At 37.1% G+C, this 7,576-nt stretch overlaps 1 pseudogene; it reads left to right on the top strand.

Moving 5' to 3' along the window:
* Positions 1–6,161: 6,161 nt before the first annotated feature.
* On the top strand, positions 6,162–6,941 carry LOC138395988 (large ribosomal subunit protein eL8 pseudogene; annotated as a pseudogene).
* Positions 6,942–7,576: the final 635 nt, after the last annotated feature.

A 7,576-nucleotide genomic window follows, 5' to 3' on the forward strand; every position in this document is an offset into this window, starting at 1 on the left:
GCCTCCCAATTTGTTCTTTTTACTTAAGATTGCTTTTGCTATTTGGGGTCTTCTCTGGTTCCATACAAAGTGTAGAATTATTTTTGCAAACTGAATTCAGGTGCTTATCAAAAAATAATCCATCATAACCAAATGGGCTTCAGCTCAGAGAAACAGGGATGGTTCAACATATGCAAATCTATAAATGTAATTGAACACATAAATAGAAGTAAAAATAAGGACTATATGATCCTCTCAATAGATGTAGAGAAAGCATTTGACAAAATTCAGCACCCATTTATGATAACAATGTTTAACAAAATAGGCATAGATGGGACTTACTTAAAAATGATAAAAGACATGTATGACAAGCCTACAGCCAACCTCATCCTGAACAGGGAAAAATTGAAAGCATTGCTGCTTAGAACTGGAACCAGACAGGTTGCCTTCTATCACTACTTCTATTCAACATAGCGCTGGAAGTCCTAGCCAGAACAATCAGACAAGAGAAGGAAATCAAGGGCATCCAAATGTGGACATAAGAGGTCAAACTATTGCTATTTGTTTATGATATGATCTTATATCTAGAAAACCCCAGAGACTGTGCCATGAGACTATTGGAATTGATAAACAAATTCAGCAAAGTCTCAGGTTACAAAATCTATGTACAGAAATCAGTATGCCCACTACAGTCAAATTGAGAACCAAATAAAAGACTCAATACTATAGCAAAAAAGAAAACAAAATACCTAGGAATATATTTAACTATGGAGGTAAAAGACCTCTACATGGAGAACTACAAAACACTGAGGAAGGAAATAGCAGAGGACATATACAGGTAGAAAGGCATACCATGTTTATGGGTTGGCAGAATCATCATTGTTAAAATGTCTATACTATCCAAAGTGATCTACAGATTCAATGCAATCCTCATAAAGATACCAACATCATTTTTCACAGATCTAGAAAAAATGATTCCTTTTCTTTGTGTTAGTACTACTTCCTCCATATTCAAAACTCTCATCAGTTCAAAGCTTCAGTTACTAGAGCCTTCTACCTGACTTTTCTGTCTCTTTTTTCACCCATCTTATCAATTTCTGTGTGCCATAATCCTAATTATAATACTTTCCTTAAATGCCTACAAGAGTTTTCTGTTGTCCACTATTTTAAGACTTTGGGATCTAGTTAGGTGATCTCTAAGAACTTGGAACTAAATTTTTAGAAATACACCAAGTTAAACCACAACATCAATAGAATATAGGTAATGTGTGTCAGCTAAAGTAAGTGTCTCTAGTAACCTATTTGAATATGCTCATGTATCTAAGCAAAGAGTGAGCCTCTCAGAAAGAGGGATTTGTCATTCTTAGACATGTAGGAAAGAGGTGAGTGTCAAATGTACATGTTGGAAATATCTACCCAAGGACAGTCCAAAGAAAGGGAAATTGACCATCCAGTCTGTAATATTCCCATTCCTAATGGCAGAGATAGTTATAGGGGCCAGATGATGTAGGTATAGTGGATTTTAGATCTCATTGTCAATATCATCCTTATTGTGAGATGGAAACATCCACCTATCTTAATCTGAAGCCAGTAAGCAATAGATCTGCTTAATTTTGCTTGCTCATATTCATGCTCACCAAGCAAATGTGTTTATTAAAGGTGTCCAAGGACATCATACTAACATTAAGCCTTTCCTGTCCTTGTAACAAAGATTGATCCTGGAAATTCAGTAAAATTATATCTGATCATTATTTAGCCTAGTGTTTTAGTCATTTTTGCTTGATTGCCTCCCTAAAAGTACCCCAAATTTATGCAGGCATCTATGTATTCTCTTCCTTGTGATCAAAGTTTTCTTAGAGTTTGGAAGCAGCCTCCAAGCAGAAAGTAAATCAATCCTGATTCGTCTACACGGACCACTGATTCCCATATTCCATATTAGTGACTTGTCTAGAACAGAAACAGTCCTGGCCTGTGAAATATAAAAGCATCCTGCTGGTGGACCTCAAGAAAGATTCCTATTCCCTACATCAGTTACAAAGGGAAACATGCCTTCTCCCTCTTAAAGATCCTGTCTTCTGTATAATGCTTTTGAGTGCTGTAATGACCCCTTAGGGAAGTTAACTGAGGACAAGGCAGAGAGAGAGAGAGAGAAGGAAGCAAAGAGAGAGAGACTGCAGCCTTGAGGACAGTGTGATCACCTGAATTAATGAGCTCTGGTGTTGCTCTACCTCTATGCTAAAAACACATAACATGAATTTAAAATTGAGGTTTTCTATTACTTGAACTATCTCATAACTTAAGGCAGTATGGTAATGTAGTATTGAGGTTAAAACCATGGGCATTGTAGCCACTTGTGTCATTGGGAATCCCAGCTTTGCCAATTCTTCAATGCATGAATGTGGGGAATTTAACATTGTTGTGCCTTTGTTTCCTTACATTAGTTTACAGACTAAAAGAATTAATATAAAGCAAAGAACTAAGAATTTTCTCAAATTATAAATTTTTGATGAATATTAGGAGAAACAATTTACAGCAGAAAGCAATGTGATTGATATACTTCCAAGCAGTTGGGCTATAGGAAGAAAATACAAGACTCCTGCCAACACAGATATTCTAATTCCTCTATGTATTTCTTATTTAAAGGAATAAGTTGGCATTTTGATATCTACCTCAGTTTTATGTATATTAAAATTAACATGAGTCATTCTCATGATAATCCCTTGGCACTGGCAATAATGAATTTTTGAACCTTAAAAGTGGTGGACTAGATGATCCAACAAAGCTGCAATTACATTAGCTGTTTCCAAACCCCTCTCTGTGGACCTATGCAGCCTGTGATGAAGTGTTCACTAGCCTCCAGGAAAATGAGAATATAAGGAATGGGATTTTTTACAAGCCAAATTTCTAATTTAGAAGAATGTCCTTTATTTTGAGATCATAATCAAACTATATTTTTGGTTTCTAGGTTAATTTTATTAAATTTGCTTTCTTTTATTAAAATGTGAAATCCAGAATTTTTGCATGGCCCTTCTCATCCAATCACTATTCAGTGTTTCCTGAGCTCCATTCAAACAAGATTCCTCACTTTCCCCTGACCTACTTGATCAGAACCTCCACATCCTATCAATGCCCCACCTCTCAAGTATTTCTTGGAGGTCCCAGGGTGTCATCACCATTGAATCTTTGGTGCTGTACACCAAGCTTGAGAAGTACTGTCCAAGCTGCATCCCTGCTACGCGGAGAGGGCTTCTCCCTTTCGCTCTTGCAGATGCTGCAATTTTCTGCTGGCCCTTCTTTGGAGTCCACCTGGCAGTGGATATCAAATTGGGAAAACTGTTCTCTCTCTTCGGTATGTTTTTGTGTTTTTGTTTTTTTTTTCCTGAGATGGCCCAAAGCTCCATTATTTTGGGCCCACATTTTTCATTTTGATTCAGAGTCTATTACCAGCCTCTGTAACAGACTCATATGTCTATTCTCCTCCTGTTACAGAAATGAGGCACGGGGTGAAGTTCCTCAGGCATGGCATGCCCTCCCCCAGAGTAAATCCATTCCAGGAACTTATTCAGGATCTCATGTTAAAAGGCTTTAGTCAAGTCACCCACCATACTACCCTCCCCCACCCCGTGTGTCTGAACTACAGCTATAGATGGAATATGAATTTTTATCCAGAAAATACAAATATATTTCCATCAGGTCTGTTTCATCAGCTTGATAAATATAGCTGAAGCCCAGCAGTTGGTAGTAGAAGCCCATGTGTAACTCAAGCTGAATCATTGCTATCATTATTTAGGAAGTTTGGGACATGGAAATAGTTCCTAAAGATCAAGCCTCCAATTCTTTTTAATTATTCTTGGGAAAATTATTTGATATCTCTAGACCTCTGTAACTTTATATGTAAAATAGGGATAATAATAGTACTTACTGCCTATGTAAATTGAGTTTGTATATTAGAAGGGTACATAATAGTGAATACATAGTAAATCCTACATACATGTCAGATACTGTGATTACGATTATTAACTCTTGTCACACTGCTTCATAAGGTAGAAGCGTATAGATATGTCTAATTGACTTGAGCTAGTGTATTCTGACATCACTTCTTTTAAAGACACATATAATGCCTTAAAAGAAAAACTCGTAATTAATTATGCTACATTACTACATTTAAACTCTACTCTGAGGAGTTTCCAGACTTTAACAGGGGAAATCTTGTAATACAGTACATACGTAACTCAATGAATTAATTATAATAATGTCCTATATTACTAGATGCATAAAATTGGTGACAGCATTCCATCAGATGATGGGCTATATAAGCTAATAGAATGGAAAATTTTCTTAATGCTATAGATTATCCTTATCCTGGCTTATTTACCCAGCAAGTGGCAGGGAAGTTCAAATGATTGCTGACATTGTAGCTTTAGTTCAAGTCACGGCTCAACCTCACAGAGGCACAACTGACAATTCCAGATGTCCATTAGTCATGGAACCATAGAGACAGACCCCACTGATCAGTTTGTAAGCTGTGGGCAGATCATGAAATTGTCTTGCCACCATACAGATAAACAAAACATATGTGCTATTAGTTTAGAGCTGAAGACAGAATTTGAATGTCAACTTAAAAATCAAACAACAAGCATACAAGAAACAATAACATTTTAAAAAGAGAGAGAACAAAATGCAAAGTTAGAGGATATAAACAAAGATAGGCTGTAATGTAGAAGGGAGCCTGATTTTTGTGGTAATATTACCCTCTTTGATTATTGCACGGGGCAGACTCATGCTGCCTGAAATTATGTCTAGCATTTTACACTGGCAGATTGGACTAGACAGAGACTTGGAAACTTGTGGATTTGTGGCTCTTCAGATGTCCTTCTATATTGGAATGTGTTTGTGTTTGCTTTTATTTGTTTTTAATAAAAAAAACTTGAAGAGGTTTCTGCCTTGGTAGATTTTCTTTGGAATCCCAGAAAGGGCTCTTGAGGGCTCTGTGGCTCTTTTGTGATGATAAACCAAAGTTTTGAGCTTGTCCCAGTTAAAATTCCAGACACTAAAAAAGCCAACTTTAATTATTATTATTGTTTTCTACAGAACTGAGCCCTTTTCTGATTGTTCAGGTTTATACTAATAGTCTTCTAAACATATTGCTTTTTATTTTGGCTAAGCTGGGACTATAAAACAAAGAATGGAAACTTCACAATAAGGTTTTAGAGGTACCAAGTTTTTGAGTCTCCTTGGAATGTACCTGTGCTGTGGGGGATATTACTGGGGGGAAAACATTAATAAAAACAGGTTTTGTGGTGAAGAACAAATTTTACAAACTTATAGAAGACATTATTACCCGGGGGAAGATGGCAAATGAGATAAGGATGATCTCTGTAAAAGAAAAAATTTATTGCAATATCTGAATCTCCAAACTGAGACTTTAATTGATAATCTTAGAATCTTAGAGTTATAAGGAAACTTACAGATTTGCAAATTCAACCTCAATTTTCTGCAAGAACTAGCTGTACCAGGTTCAAAACAGATTACTCAATTTCTATGTAAGTTTGCACCCTACCAAATATTTCACTATCATACAAGACAACTCTGGCAGGAAGTTCAGCCTCACATTGGGCCAAAAGTTATTTCCTTTTAACTTTGACCTACTAAGCATAGTTGTCCTCTGAAATTACTCCTTCTTTTATGTAATACCTGTCAGTTATTGAATGTAGTTCTTATTCTGCCCAATTCCCTAAATTCTTTTCTTGTCAAGAGTCCTCCTACAACCATTTCTCTCCTTTAAATTAAATTAAGTCAAATTAACATTAATTGAATACAACCATGAGCCATACTCTGTGGTAGGATCTCAGAATACAAAAGTGATCTATGGTTTGTAGTCTTAAGATCACAAATGGAACAGGGAGACTGAGTGACATACAATCTTATCACTGTAATACCTTCTAACCAATATTAAGTAAAGACCTACACAGACTGGACGGTGGTCAGAAAGTGATTAGATCTGGCTAGAGAAGCTGGAAAATCAATGTCTAAACAATAGCATTTTTCTAAATAAACAATTAAGGAAAGGCATTTCAGGTAAATCAAAATATGTGTATAAGGTATAGCTGCATGAAAAGCAAGTTGTGTTAGGAGAGAGGGGCACATACAGAGTATTGTGAAGTTTTTGATATAAAACTTGAATGGGTCCTCCAAGCACCCAAGATGCCAGAAGGAAAGAAGCCAAGGAGAAGGCAGTGGTCCCAGCTGTCATGAAGAAGCAGGAGGCCAAGAAGTTGGTGAATCCCCTGTTTGAGAGAGGGCCTAAGAACTTTGGCTTTGGACAGGACGTCCGGCCCAAAAGGGACTTCACTGGCTTTGTCAAATGGCCCTGCTATATCCAGTTGTAGGAGCAAAGAGCTATTTTCTATTACCATCTGAAAGTGCCTCCGGTGATTAACCATTTCACCCAGTGTTTGGACCACACCAAACAGCTACATAGCTGCTTAAGCTCTCCCACAGGTACAGACCAGAGACAAAGCAAGAGAAAAAGCTCAGGCTGAGAAGAAACCTGCAGGCACTAAGAGACCACCTGTCCTTTGAGCAGGTGTTAATATTGTCACCACCCTAGTGGAAAAGAAGGTTCAGCTGGTGGACATGACGTGGATCCCATGGAGCTGGTTGTCTTCCTGCCTCCCCTGCATCAGAAGATGAGGGTCCCTTGCTGCATAATTAAGGGGAAGGCCAGGTTGGGGTGCCTAGTCCTCAGGAAGTCCTGTGCCACCATAGCCTTCACACAGATTATCTCAGAAGACAGAGGAGCTCTGCCTAAGCTGGTGGAAACTATCAGGTCCAATAACAATGCCAGATATGATGAGCTCCACCATCACTGGGGAAGAAATGTCCTGGGTCAAAAATATATGGCTCACATTGCCAAGCTGGAAAAGACAAAGACTAAAAAATTTACCACTAAACTGGGTTAAATGTGCACTGTTGAGTTTTCTGTACATAAAAATCATAACAATTCTCCTTTAAAAACAAACCCAGAAGCTTGAACAGACCCAGAGATTTTTATTAACATAAATCAACTAGGGGCTATTTTCCAATCTTCTAAATTATCTTGAATTTCCATCTCCTCTTAAAAATGTTTATTCTTCCTTTCCTAGTTTAAGAGTAATTCTACTTCATAGGAAAGACAGTGAAATAGGAATTGAGAATTTTGGTTGTCTCACAGTATTCTTAAACACCACACCCTCCTACCCCAATTAATTGGTCTCTTCCTCTCTTTTTCTGATTCTTGCACCCCAAATAGCTTTAAAATACTTCCATTCTTCAGAGCCTTAGCTCATCACAGGCTTTGTTCTTACCAACACTATTCTATTCCTACTTTTCTACTTTCTGTGATTGTTTACCCTTTCGGTGCTTTTTATGTTTATCCATGTAAAATATTCCTTGAGAGAGTTATCAGTGCTTTTTAAGTTAATTATAGTATTTGATTATTTATAATTATAGATCATTGTTCCAAGAGCTTTAGATACATTATTCCATTCATTCTTTACAATAGCCCTATAATGATTATTAGCACTAATATTATTCACAATTTACAGATGAAGAAAGA

This window comes from Eulemur rufifrons, chromosome 15, assembly GCF_041146395.1.
Source record: "Eulemur rufifrons isolate Redbay chromosome 15, OSU_ERuf_1, whole genome shotgun sequence".
Classification (NCBI taxonomy): Eukaryota; Metazoa; Chordata; class Mammalia; order Primates; family Lemuridae; genus Eulemur; species Eulemur rufifrons.